Here is a 13,297-nt window from a genome sequence, read left to right as displayed (position 1 = left end):
GGCACCTGGGTGGTCAGTCGTTAAGGGTCTGCCTTCGGCTCAGGTCATGATCCCAGGCTCCTGGGATCAAGCCCCGCATCCGGCTCCCTGCTCAGCAGGAAGCCTGCTTCTCCCTCTCCCACTCCCACTGCTTGTGTTCCCTCTCTCACTGTCTCTCTGTCAAATAAATTAATAAAATCTTTAAAAATAATAATAAATAAATAAAAAACAAGGAAGAGGGACGCCTGGGTGGCTCAATTCAGTTAAGCACCTGCCTTGGCTCAGGTCATGATCCTAGGGTCCTGGGATCAAACCCCATGCTCAGCAGGGGAGTCTGCTTCTCCCTTTCCCTCCCCCTGCTCATGCTCGCTCTCTCTCTCTGGCTCACTCTCTCTCTCAAAGGGATAGGTAGAATCCTTAAAAAAAAAACAAAAAATGAAACAAAGACGCTTATGAAATGACCTCTAAAATACACTGTTCATTGAAAATGCAAGGTACAGAAGAGTGAGCATAATTTGTTATCATTTATTAAAAGACATATAATTATAAATGCATAAATTATTCCTGGAAAGATACATAACAAACTGATAACAGCAGTTATCTCAGTGGGGAGGGGAATGGTGGTATCTGGGTGGCCTATGGGACCAAGGTGGAAGAAGATTTGCTTTTCATTGTATACCCAAATTCTGTCCCATGTGCATGTTATCTATGAAAAAAAGTACTGTTTGGTTTGTTTCTTCTGAAAAAATAGGTAATTCTGAGAACTGTTTTTAAATATAACAAAAAATAGGGGCACCTGGATGGCTCAGTCACTTAAGTGATAGACTGTTGATTTCAGCTCAGGTCATGATCTCAGGGTCAAGGGATCATGCCTCACATTGGGCTCCGCAGTCAGTATGGAGTCTGTTTGAGATTCTTTCTCTCCCTCTCCCTCTGCCTCTCCCCCGCATCGCATACATGGGCACAGACTCTCTCTCTCCCTAAAATAATAAATCTTAAATATATATATATATAGCAGTAGCAACAAAAATGAACCTTGATCTATATCTCACACCTTATAAAAAAACAAACTCAAAACTGATCACAGATGTAAAATTAAAAATGTAAAACTATAAAACTTTTACAAGAAAGCATAGGGAAAAAAATCTTCGTAACTTTGGGTCAGGGCAGGAATCCTAGATACAACACCAAAAAGCACAATCCACAAAAGAAACTGATAAAGTGGACTTAATCAAAATATAAACTCCTGCTCCACAAAAGAAAATAAAGACAAGTCATAGACTAAGAGAAAATATTTACAAATCACATATCTGACAAACAACTTGTATCCAGGATATATAAAGAACTCTCAAAATTCAACAATAAGAAAACAAACAGACCAATTAAAAAAATGGGCAAAAAATCTGAACAGATCCTTCACCTAAGATATACAGATGGCAAATAAACACATGAAAAGATACTCAATATCATTAGTCATCTGGGAAATGCAATTAGGGAAATGAATACTAAATACTATTAGAACAATTAAAAATTTTTAAGAAAATACAAGTGCTGGAGAGGATGTTGAACAACTGAAACCATCATACATTTCTTTTTTTTTTTTTAAAGATTTTATTTATTTATTAGAGAGAGAGAATGAAAGATAGAGAGCACAAGAGGGAAGAGGGTCAGAGGGAGAAGCAGACTCCCCGCTGAGCAGGGAGCCCGATGTGGGACTCGATCCCGGGACTCCAGGATCATGACCTGAGCCAAAGGCAGTCGCTTAACCAACTGAGCCACCCAGGCGCCCCCATCATACATTTCTGTGTGAATGTATAAAACGGTGCAATCTCTTTGGAAAACAGTTTGGCAGGTTTTTGTTTTGTTTTTTTTTTTTTAAAGATCTTACTTATTTACTTGAGAGAGAGAGTGATAGAGAGAGCACAAGTCGGGTAGAGGGGCAGAGGGAGAAGTGGACTCCCTGCTGAGCAGGAGCCTAACTCGGGACTCAATCCCAGGATCCCGGGATCATGACCTGAGTTGAAGGCAGACATTTAACTGAGCCAGCCAGGTGCCCCAGTTTGGCAGTTTCTTATAACATTAAATATATACTTATCATATAACCTGGCAATCCCACTCCTCGGTATTTACCCTAAAGAAATGAAAACTTAAATTCACACAAAAATTGGTACGTGAATGTATATAGCAACATTATTAATAACTGCCAAAAACTGGAAACAACCCAGATTTCCTTCAACTGGTGAATGGATAAACCATGAATATATATTCATACAATGGAATACTACTCAGCAATAGGAAGGAAGAACTACTGATCCATGCGACAACGTGGATAATCTCGAATGCGTATGCTAAGTGAAAGAGGCAAGACTCAAAGGCTACTTACTGTATGATTCCATTTATATGACACTCTGGAAAAGGCAAAGCTATATGGATGGAGAAAATAGATCAGTGGTTGCCAGTGGCTTGGAGTGGGCTAGGGTTGGACTACAAAGGAGCAGCATGAAGAAAATTCTGGGGGTGGTAGGACTGTTAGGTAGCAGTGTGATGGTGCTTACATGACAGTATGCATTTGTCACAACTCATAGAACTGTACTCCCCAAAGGGTGGATTTTTTGGTATGTAAATTTAAAAACAAAACATCACAACCATTCTGAAATGGTCAATGCCTCCACATCCAAATTACCTGTTTACTGACAACTTTCATCAAGTCCAACTGTGGATGATGCTGACCAAACACAATGGAATGAAGTGACTGTAAATAACCTGAATTCCATTACATAATATACCATGGTTGCCTTTGGGCTACTCAAGTTTCTAATTCTCAGTTACTTGGAATGCCAAGAAATAGGAAGTACTGCTGTGTAAAAACAGGCATTAACCCTGGGACAGTTTGGGAGAACACTTATAATAGTAAACCCTTATTAGCACCTACTATGTGGAAATCACACGCTATGGGATTTACAAAATAATTCCGGAAAGTCCATGCCCTAGTGATCTACGGTAAAAGTTATTTAGTAATTTTATCAAAACAAGATTGTGTGGCTGGGAGTTCAGTTAAATGCCAAGCCTATCCTCCCTCCCGCTTACCAGCTACATTTAAACTCTGGCTGACAGGCTGAGGATAACAAGCCCCAACTGCTTTTCCTTTTAACAGCTTGTACCTCAAACAGAAATCCAGTTGCAACCCTATTACTGTATTAAGAGGATCTGATTTTTCAGAGGGTAGGAGATGGGGGGATACCTTGTAGTAATTATAAGACTATGGCCTTTTCTAGACATCTGTTCCATTAACAGATTTTTTTTTTAAGATTTTATTTCTAAATATACTTCTACACCCAATGTTGGGGCTTGAACTTAAAAACCCGAAATCAAGAGTCACATGCTCTTCTGACTGAGCAAGCCAAGTGCCCCACAGATATCCACCCCCACAAGATTTTTTTTAGGTGGAGAGAATAGGGGAGTAGAAGACCAGATTGTCTTTAAAACCCTTTCACTTCTGAAATGTTTAGGAATTATTTAAACAAACTACTGGAATGAAAAAGACTGCCAGGCTGATGGCATAAAAGCCCTATCACTATGGTGCATGACTTAACTTACTGACTGGGTTTTCTACCTGTTTCTCTCCTCACTGGCTTCTAGATGTATCTTAATCAACTCATATTTCCCAGCCTAAAAAAACAGAATCAATTAATTGCATTCTGTAAGACTTGAGAACAGAAACATGGGATTTTTTTCCCCACTAGTTTTTTTGACTAGTTTAGTCCTATTTAGGTGGTTTTGACTTAACAGAAAGGCAATATACTACAGTGGTTGAGGGCATGGACACTGGGGGCAGTGTCTGGGTTCAAGTACCAACTCTGCCACTTATTAATTAGCTTTATGTCCCTGAGCAAGTTATCTAATCTCTTTATGCCTCAATTTCCTCATCTGAAAAATTGAGTTAATCATAAAGTGTATCTCATGGGATTGTTGTCACAATACATTGAGTTTATATATCTAAAGCACTTAGAAGAGTGCCTGGCACATGGAAAGTACAAATAAATGTGTTTGCTAATATTATATAATATATATGCTCTCCTCTTCTAAATCTTAGTTATAAAAATCAGTGTATAAAACTAAAAGGTTTCCCCATTGTAGTATGTGTTGGTGCAATCCTATAACCATTTGTATGACTTCAGACATTAAAAAAAACAATAGTGACTGAAAAAAAATGGTATCGGTAAATGGTCAACAGGAGGCTGATGAGGGGTACTATGGCACAAGGAAGACCCAAGTCAGGAGGGTTGGGTATCCTCCCACTTCTGCCACTGAATTATGTGAGCTCCCTTTGACCAGTTTCTACATCTATAATTAAGCATAGGATCAGACAGATTTTAAAGTCCCTTCCAACTCTAAGAATTAGTGTAAGATTTTAGATTAGGTCCATATGTACTGATTTCAGTTTGTCTTCTGCATCCAGCACACCTGTTCCACAGTACAGACTCTAAACACTGCTGGTATATTGTCTCCAAAGTATTCTGGGACTTTCCATGAAGAGTGCAGATCAAAAGTAATATGTTCTATGTTCATATCTGCTCTAACAAAATGATTTTCCGATCAGGTACTTTCAAATACTATTATAATAACTCAGTGCTAGAACCACAAATGAGTGAAATAAGTACCTTTTGCAAATGTAGATGAGGATGTTAATTCAGGAATAAGTTATCATTAATTAAACCATCAAGTACTTTGAAATGGTGGCATGGGCATGCTTTATTTCACAATTTGGTGTAAGTTTTGATCACCTGCAAACAGTAGAGGCACTTGCAAATAGTATAAGCTAACCCTTTGGGAAAAAATAGTAGTTTCAACTAGTTAGCCCAATTTCCCTGATCATCTAGTTCATGTTACGATTAATTGTAAAGTTAATCCAATTTAGCTCCTTGTTCTTCAAGTTGGTCTTTCTTGGCCTCCTAAATTTCAAATTAAATATATCTTAGTCCATTGTGAGGAAAAGTTCTATTCAGGTCCTATTTTCCTATCTTAAATATCTATTCTTATTTAAAAACACAGAAATTTAGATCTCCTCAAATACTACACTATATAAGAACCCTAACAAGTTATAGTACTTGACATAAAGAGAAGTTTTAAGGAGGAGGGGGGTGCTTTCATTCTTTTTTTTCTTTTTTTAAAGATTTTATTTATTTATTTGACAGAGAGAGAGAGAGAGAGAGAAAGCATGAGAGGGAACACAAGCAGGGGGAGTGGGAGAGGGAGAAGCAGGCTTCCAGCCAAGCAGGGAGCCCGATACGGGGCTCGATCCCAGGACCCTAGGATCATGACCTGAGCCGGAAGGCAGTCGCCTTAAACAACTGAGCCACGCAGGTGCCCCGGGTGCTTTCATTCAATGATATGTTTTATATAAGCGTTATTTCTATTTTGTTGATGGGCAAACTGATATATGGAGAGGAATTTACTTAGAAAAGTAGAAAAAAGTTAGTCAAACACATAACATGGGTTTAGTACCACATTTTCTGGCAAGGTACTTAACCTCTCTGAACCAATTGGGACTAACAAAATCTAACTTGTGGGGCTGTAAGTGATAATTAAATATTTAAAAGTCCTTATGGGCGCCTGGGTGGCTCAGATGGTTAAGCATCTGCCTTCGGCTCAGGTCATGATCCCGAGGTCCTGGGATCGAGTCCCGCATCGGGCTCCCTGCTCCTTGGGAGCCTGCTTCTCCCTCTGCTTCTCTCTCTCTCTCTCTCTCTTCCCCCCCTCTGTCTCTCATGAATAAATAAATAAAATCTTTAAAAAAAAAAAGTCCTTATGATGGTGCCTGATTAGTCTGAGTAGGTTTCAGTAAAAGACATTATTGAAGGGAAGTAACTCGTCCAAGTATCCTTGACATTCTTATCTAAAAGCAGTCATCTGGGGCGCCTGGGTGGCTCAGTGGGTTAAAGCGTCTGCCTTCAGCTCAGGTCATGATCCCAGGGTCCTGGGATGGAGTAGAAGTCGGAGTCAGGGTGGAGTCAGGGTCGGAGTCAGGGCTGGACTCCCCGCTTAGCGGGGAGCCTGCTTCTCCTGCTCCCTCTGCCCCTCCCCCTGCTTGTGCTCACTCTCTCTCTCAAATAAAAAATCTTTAAAAAATAAAATAAGTAAAAAATAAAATAAAAGCACCCATCTCCAGTAAATGCCTATACTAAAAATACAAGATACAACTTACTTATCTGCAACTTTCTAAACTGCTTACTATATTTTTTGGGGGGAGGAGGCTTCGTTTAAAGGTTCCCTAACTGGTTAAGTGACATTCGCTGTATTGATGTCAGTACAGTAACAAGCCTCAAAATAAAGTACTAAATTTGTAAAAAATTTCCCTCTTGCATTAGAAGTTAAAGCAAAGATTCTAGAAGCATGTTTTCAAGGATATTAGCCAAGTATTTCCTATTTGCTAGGCACAGTAGGGTACTATATCAAAATTACGATCTAATCAATCATTACCTCACTGTGATCCTATACCTTCTTTGGACCCTAGCCTCTTTACATATAAAACAGGAGTTTAAAAAAGATTATCTTTCTGGGCCATCCTGTCCTCTCCTATCTCTAACATTCTTTGATTTGAGATGCAGAGATCTGTGCTCAATCAGGGTCGAGTGGAACGGTATTTAAAGCACTTATCAAGTATATAACTGAGTTCAAACGGCTTCGACTTCACATCAGAGCTTCGTAAGAATGAAGCAGAAAACGAAGATGCTTGCATGGGGCTTTCCTAGAGAAAGTATCTGGCACAAGAAAAGCCTGCCAAAAGCCAAGCAGGTAGCGAGAAGGAAGGGTCTTCTTCCCCTGAATACATCCTTTACCACTCTGGATTCAGAGTATATGAGGAAAAAATAGATCACTAGATCTTTTCCAAACTCTCTCCCTTTCCCTTGGAGTCTGATCTCGCAGCCATGGCCCCTTATACTCTCCGCTTTGGGGAGCTCGGGTCTTCACAGCCCTGTTCCCTCAGGTACTTCAGAGTCTCCAAGCCCAGATCCCGTCCCCACAGAAGCCCGTCTTCATTGCCCGCTGCTGTTCCTTCCGAACCCAAGTGTTCTCTGAGTGCTCCTGCCCCTCAGGAACCTAAGTCTTCGCTGCCCTGTTTCTGACTCCTTAGGAGCCTGGATCTTCACTGTCCCGCTTCTGTCTCTTAGGAGCCCAAGTCCTCACAGCTCCGCTTTTACCTTTCCGAAGCCCGTGTCTTCACGCCCCTTTCCCTTCCGACCCTCTCCTCTTAGGAGCATGGGTCTTCACAATCCTGTCCCTCTCACACCGCTTTCCCTCAGGTGCCGGAGAACTCACATCCGTCCCTGTTCCCTAAGTCCCGTCTACAGCCCGGGTCCTCACAGCTGCGTCTTCTCCGAGCCCGGATCCCCTCAGTCCCGTCCCAACAGCCTGATTCCTCGCACAACCCGGTCTCCTCCACAACCTAGTTCTTCAAACACTGACCCACTGTGGGTCTGGGTCCTGACTCCCTCCTCCCGCTCTTCTTCCTCAACTGCCAGGGCCCAACACTCACAGGCAGCAGCGTCTATCTCCCCATGATATGCGGAGACTGCCCCAGTGAAGCGTTCGTCTCAGCAGCCGGTCCGACTGCTCGGCCCTCCCCGAGTACTTCCGGCACCGCTCCCCGCCTCCAACCCGGAAACGCGCGGCTCTTCCGGCCGGCGGGCGCGCGCCTGGCTTGCGCAGGCGCAGACTGTTCTCTGACACGTGGTCGGGGTCCTAGGCTGTTGCCCCGCTCCGGCCGTTGTGCTTTTTCTTGCTTGTGGTTGACTGGCAGCGTGGGCGAGCCCTTCGCCTTCTACCTAGGTGTTACGAACCCTGCCCTTGCTGTTTCTTTCCGTCTCCGCCTGTCGTATATATCGCTAGCACTACCGGTAATTGACGCCCTCGGATGGTTTAGAAGTCGCCATTTTTAGTTGGTGCCTTTTATCTTGTTATTGGGAGGAAGAAACCCACCTGGGACCGCAGCACCCAGTAGGTAATTCTGTTGAACTCTAACAAGGGAGTTGGCAACACAAGAACCTGGAGACGAGAGACCGTTTGTACCTGTGAATTGGCAACTAATAATATCAATTGAACGTTTACTGTCATCCAGGAATTTTGCTAAGCCCCTTAACTCCGATATATCATTTAATCTTTTAAAGAAAACCCGTGAGAGATGAAGTAAGGTGCTAGCTAATAAGTGCAGTCTCAACTTGAACTCAGAAGTCTCACTGTAAAGCCCAATACTGTCCTGTAGTAACCATTAAACTGATGGTTTTGGTTTTTCCATCAAACGCTTTGGGATAACTTTATTTTTTACTCTGTGCCAGGTGATAGGCATCTAAGACCCAGTCCTAGTCAATGTGGCAGGAATATACAAAGGGTTGTGACAGCCCAACGTGAGCCCTGGTAACTGCCCACAGGAATCAGGAAGAGGTGTCTCCCAACTGTATTGGTGCAGTAACCTGACCTTCCTGTCTTTTTTTTTTTAGTTAATTTTTTTCTTCGTAATCTCTACATGCGACAGGGGGCTCAAACCCAGCCCTGAGATCAAGAGTAGCATGCTCTTTGACGGAGCCAGCAAGTCCCCCAGTGCCCTCCTTGTCTTTACATCTTACAATCCTCATCCTGCCAATCTCACAATTACCATCTACACTGCCACCATATCTGAATTCTTAGATTCAAGGCCCCTTCCACCATTAGGCTTCAAGCAGTCTTCCTTAGCCTAATTTCCCTGATACCGCTCTCTTCATTCTCCTAAGAATCTGGAACACCTTCCCCCGCCCCCCATCTTCTTAAAGACCAGTTTAAATATACATTCTTCATTCAACAAATAGAGTGCTGGTTGTGTGCCAAGCCTTTTGCTAGGTGCCTGGGTATGTACCAGTAGATAACCACAGACAGTAAATATCCTTGTCCTTAACTTTACAATCTGGAGTTGAAAAACAGACCATCAGAAAGTACACAAAAGTGTAAGAAGAGAAAATGCCAGAATAAAATAAATACAGAAATACCAGTTTGTCTAGCTGGGTGATGGAGGGCCCTGAGCTAGGAAAGCTTATTCAAGGACCAAGATGGCCACGATGGCCAAGGTGGCTGGAGCTTAATAGGTGATAGAGTGACCGGTAAAGAGTTTGGAGAGGCAGGCAGGGTTCAGCTCAGGCTGGACCTTGTAGGCTATGGCTAGGACATGGGGTTTATTTATTGTGCAATGGGAAGTCATTGGAGTGTTGAATAGAGGAGTGAAATAACAATTTGTTTTGAAGAGATGACTGGTGGATTATAGGAAGAGCCCCCAACAAACAACTGACAGAACCCACATCTAGGCTTTCCACCGGTTTATACTACAAGTCTGCATCCTATTATAGTATAAGAGCTGTTTATGAATGACTCCCTTCTGCAGGTTCTCCTTTGTAGAGGTCAGGTACCTCTATGTATTGTTAAAATACATCAAGGAAAGTGAAATGCCTGAGTCTATATTTTTCGTTTAAAAAAAGTCTATGTATATATACATAGAAAACAGTCTGGCAAGAGGAACACTAAACTGTTAATAGTAGTTTGGGGAAAACATTCTCATGTTTCTGTACTGTTTCAATTTTTTTTAGAATTAGCACATGTTGTTTTTATATTAAAAATGAAGTATATGTGAGTGATTCCATTTTTATGCCATTCTGGAAAAGGTAAAACTACAGGGCCGGAGAACACTGAATACCAGGATTGGGACTAGGGGTAAGGGTTGACTAGAAAAGGAGACCAAGGAACTTTTGGGGGTGATATAAATGTGTGATATTTGATTGTGGTAGCAGACACATGTCTATATGAGTTTGTTAAACCATATGGTAAAAAAGGTGAACTTACTATATGTAAATTATTTATCAACAAACCTGACTTTAAAAAATGAAATATGGGGGGAGCCTGATTGGCTTAGTCAGGAGCATGTGACTTTTGATCTCGGGGTTGTGAGTTCCAGCTGCACATTAGGTGTAGAGATTACTTAAAGTCTTAAAAAAAATAATGAAATAGAGAAAGTATAGAAAGCAAGGACAAGTTAAAAAATATTTTCAATTATGCAAGTAATGAAATTACACAATAATAAAATAACTCATTATGCTTTTTAAGATAATTACGATATTAAAGGTAAGTCTGATTTCTTGTGTGTCATGGTCCCCATCCTGCCCTCCTTCCCAGAGGTAATCAGTGATGTGTGTTTTTGCAAATCTTTTTTAAAAAAGTTAATAAGTATGTGGCATTAGAAAATATATAGCACTGGGTTTTATGTGCACACGTGTATGTTCTTTATTACATTAACGATATGTGGTACCCTATTCAACACCTTCACTCAATTTTTTTTATATCTATTGATAAAGATCTACTTTAACCAATCCAAATTTAGTATTGCTTTTTTCCCCTCACGTTAATGGTCATCATGCTGTACCTTATTCGGCAACTCTTATCACTCAGTGCTTTTTGGTGTTTAATTCACTCTTTGGCAGCACAGTAGATAGCATTCATTCCACTTTATGAACACACTACGTTCTGCTAATCATTAGCAGATTAGGTTGGTCCCAGTCTTTCCCTGTGCCTCCAGTTTTCCCATGGTGGGGCCGCTTCAGGTTGGATGGCCACGGGTGGCACAAGTTTGTGCATTTTCCACTTGAATAGGGTGGGATTCGTGTCTTCCCCAGATAGGTACCAACAGCCGCCGAGAAGCGGGTATCCCGCGTAACGTACAAAAGGTGCGCCCACTGCAGCCAGCGACAGCTTCCCAGCTCGCTCCCACAACCAGTTTTCCTTGCCACTCCCTCTACGGCCGCCGGTTCCTTCCCAGCAAGCACCGCGCATATTTGCATATCAATTTACGTCCTTGCCCTTACTTCTATATAAAAATCGAAAGGACAAATTATAAAAGTTTTCTTGTGAATATTGCTCTACGGCTCAGCATGTCTTGAAGTTCCCCCTTCAACTTGAGGAGTAAGGAATAAGAAATTGTTTACATTTTATTTTCACCTTTACCGAAAGAGGGATTCGCCAGCCCTGCCTCCCTGGTTTTGTGCAGGCACAGGCAAAAAGGGCTTCTGTCGTGAGTGGCACACGTAGGGCAGCTCCATTGCTCTTCGTGCGGAATCGACATCAAGAGATTTCGGAAGCATAATTTTTTGGTACCTGGGCAGCTGGTGATCGTTGGTCCCGGCGCCCTTGTTCGTTATAACAAGGACAGTTTTTTTTTTCTCAGTTTCTAGATGTTATATTTTTCAGAAGTGCATGGTTTCCATTAGGAACTCCTGGGGGGGGGTAGTTATGCCGGCAAGGCGTCCTCTTGGTAAATTGGGTGTAGTAGTTTTACTTGGGGTTAGTTAAAGCTTTAAAGCTGTGGAAAATCTCGATGAAAAAACTAACGTAAGTCAATTAGTTACAAGAACCATCACACACACAAGAAAAACGAAAAAATGGTGGGTACGAACTGGTTTTTCACAATCGTGTGTTTATGAAGATTGCTCTTACAACCGAACAGATGATTGCTGACGTACGAAGAGCACTAATTTTTCCATTTCACAGGTTTAAGAAAAGTAAGTTTTATGTTTACGCAAGCGCACTCTGAATTATGCACCCAGTGGGAATATCGGGACTCCTCGTAGGTGTCCTTTTCCAGGGATGATTGAATCACCGTGCATAACTTTGATCTTGTAAAAATTCTTCCACTTTAACCAGGCATATATATCCCCTTTTTTTTTTAAGATTTTATTCATTTGAGAGAGAGAGCACGAGTGAGGGGAGGAGAAGCCGACTCCCTACTGAGCAGGGAGTACCACGTGGGGCTTGATCCCAGCCAGGACCTGGAGAGATCATGACCTGAGCTGAAGGCAGTCGCTCAACCATCTGAGCCTCCCAGGCGCCCTATATATCCCTTTCTAAAGCTGTGTTAATGTTCTTTCTATAGCCTTTGTCCTTTAAAACCAGAAGCAATAGATTTAAATTACAGTTTAGCACTTTCTTACTGATGGATACCAGCAACCTTTCTGGATAACCATTCAGCACAGACATAATCTAAAACCTTCAAAAAAATTCATCTCCCAAGAATGTATCCTCATGTAAAATTATGTTTAAGAGGAGATTTAGGGGCTCCTGGCTGGCTCAGTCAGAAGAGCATGTGACTGGTCTAGATCTCCCGGTGGTGAGTTGGAGCCCCCACCTTGGGAATAGAGATTATTGAAAAAAAAAAAAAGAACTTAAAAAAAGAGAGATTTAGCAAAGGGTTCATTCATTCTAACAACAGATGTATACTAGTGCTCCAATATACAGTTGACCCTTGAACAACATGGGTTTGAACTGCACAGGTCCACTCATGGTACTGGAAATGTATTTTCTCTTCCTTATGATTTTTTTTTCAAGTAAGCTCTATGCCCAAGGTGGGTCTTGAACTTATGAACCAAGATCAAGAGTTGCATGCTCCACTGACTGAGCCAGTCAGGCGCCCCTCCCTGATGATTTTCTTAATACCATTTTCTTTTTTCTAGTTTATTTTTTTATTTTTTATTTTTAAAAAATATTTTATTTATTTATTTGACAGAAACACAGCGAGAGAGGGAACACAAGCAGAGGGAGCGGAAGAGGGAGAAGCAGGCTTCCCACTGAGCAGGGAGCCTGATCCGAGCTCAATCCCAGGACCCTGGGATCATGACCTGAGCCGAAGGCAGACGCTTAACGACTGAGCCACCCAGGCGCCCTCTTTTTTCTAGTTTAATTTTATTATAAGACTGCAGTATATAATACACATAATACAAAAAACATGTGTTAATCAGCTATTTATGTTATCAGGCTTCTAGTCAACAGAAGGTAGCTTCTGGGGAGTCAAAAGCTATACTCAGTGAGGAGTTATACTTGGATTTTTTTAAGACTTATTTTATTCTTTATTTTTTAAAGATTTTATTTATTTGAGAGAGATGGAGAGCACAAATGAGGGGAGGAGCAGAGGGAGAGGAAAAAGCAGAAGCAGACTCTCTGCTGAGCAGGGAGCCGGTCACAGGGCTCCATCCCAGGACCCTGGGATCATGACCTGAGCTGAAGTCAGATGCTTAACCAACTGAGCCACCCAGGTGCCTGAGACTTATTTATTTTAGAGAGAGAGGGAGTGGATGTGAGTGAGAGCAGGATGAGGGGCAGAGGGGAAGGGAGAGGGATAAGCAGACTGCGCTGAGCCTGGAGCCTGACTGGGGCTTGAAGTGGGGCTCTATCCCACAACCCCAAGACCATGACCTAAGCCGAAATCAGGTGTCTGATGCTCAACCAACTGAGCGACCCAGGCGCCCCTATA

General features: G+C 42.0%; 1 protein-coding gene and 1 non-coding gene across 2 annotated transcripts in view; one reads left to right on the top strand and one right to left on the bottom strand.

The window, feature by feature from the left end:
- TAF12 (TATA-box binding protein associated factor 12) overlaps window positions 1–7,615 on the bottom strand; it is a 35,253-nt gene extending 27,638 nt beyond the window's left edge. Inside the window, exon 1 of the mRNA XM_028113976.2 lies at window positions 7,517–7,615. The gene's annotated coding sequence lies outside the window, so the exon portion shown is untranslated. The remainder of the gene's footprint in view (window positions 1–7,516) is intronic.
- Window positions 7,616–11,049: 3,434 nt separating this feature from the next.
- Window positions 11,050–11,183, top strand: LOC114217245 (U11 spliceosomal RNA). Its single transcript, XR_003610944.1, has one exon. It is a non-coding gene; the product is annotated as a U11 spliceosomal RNA (small nuclear RNA).
- Window positions 11,184–13,297: the final 2,114 nt, after the last annotated feature.

Source organism: Eumetopias jubatus, unplaced genomic scaffold (genome assembly GCF_037043125.1).
Source record: "Eumetopias jubatus isolate StellerSeaLion01/CBP00866 unplaced genomic scaffold, mEumJub1_p1.0 scaffold_4, whole genome shotgun sequence".
NCBI lineage: Eukaryota > Metazoa > Chordata > Mammalia > Carnivora > Otariidae > Eumetopias > Eumetopias jubatus.
This window is presented reverse-complemented; position numbering and strand designations above follow the sequence as displayed.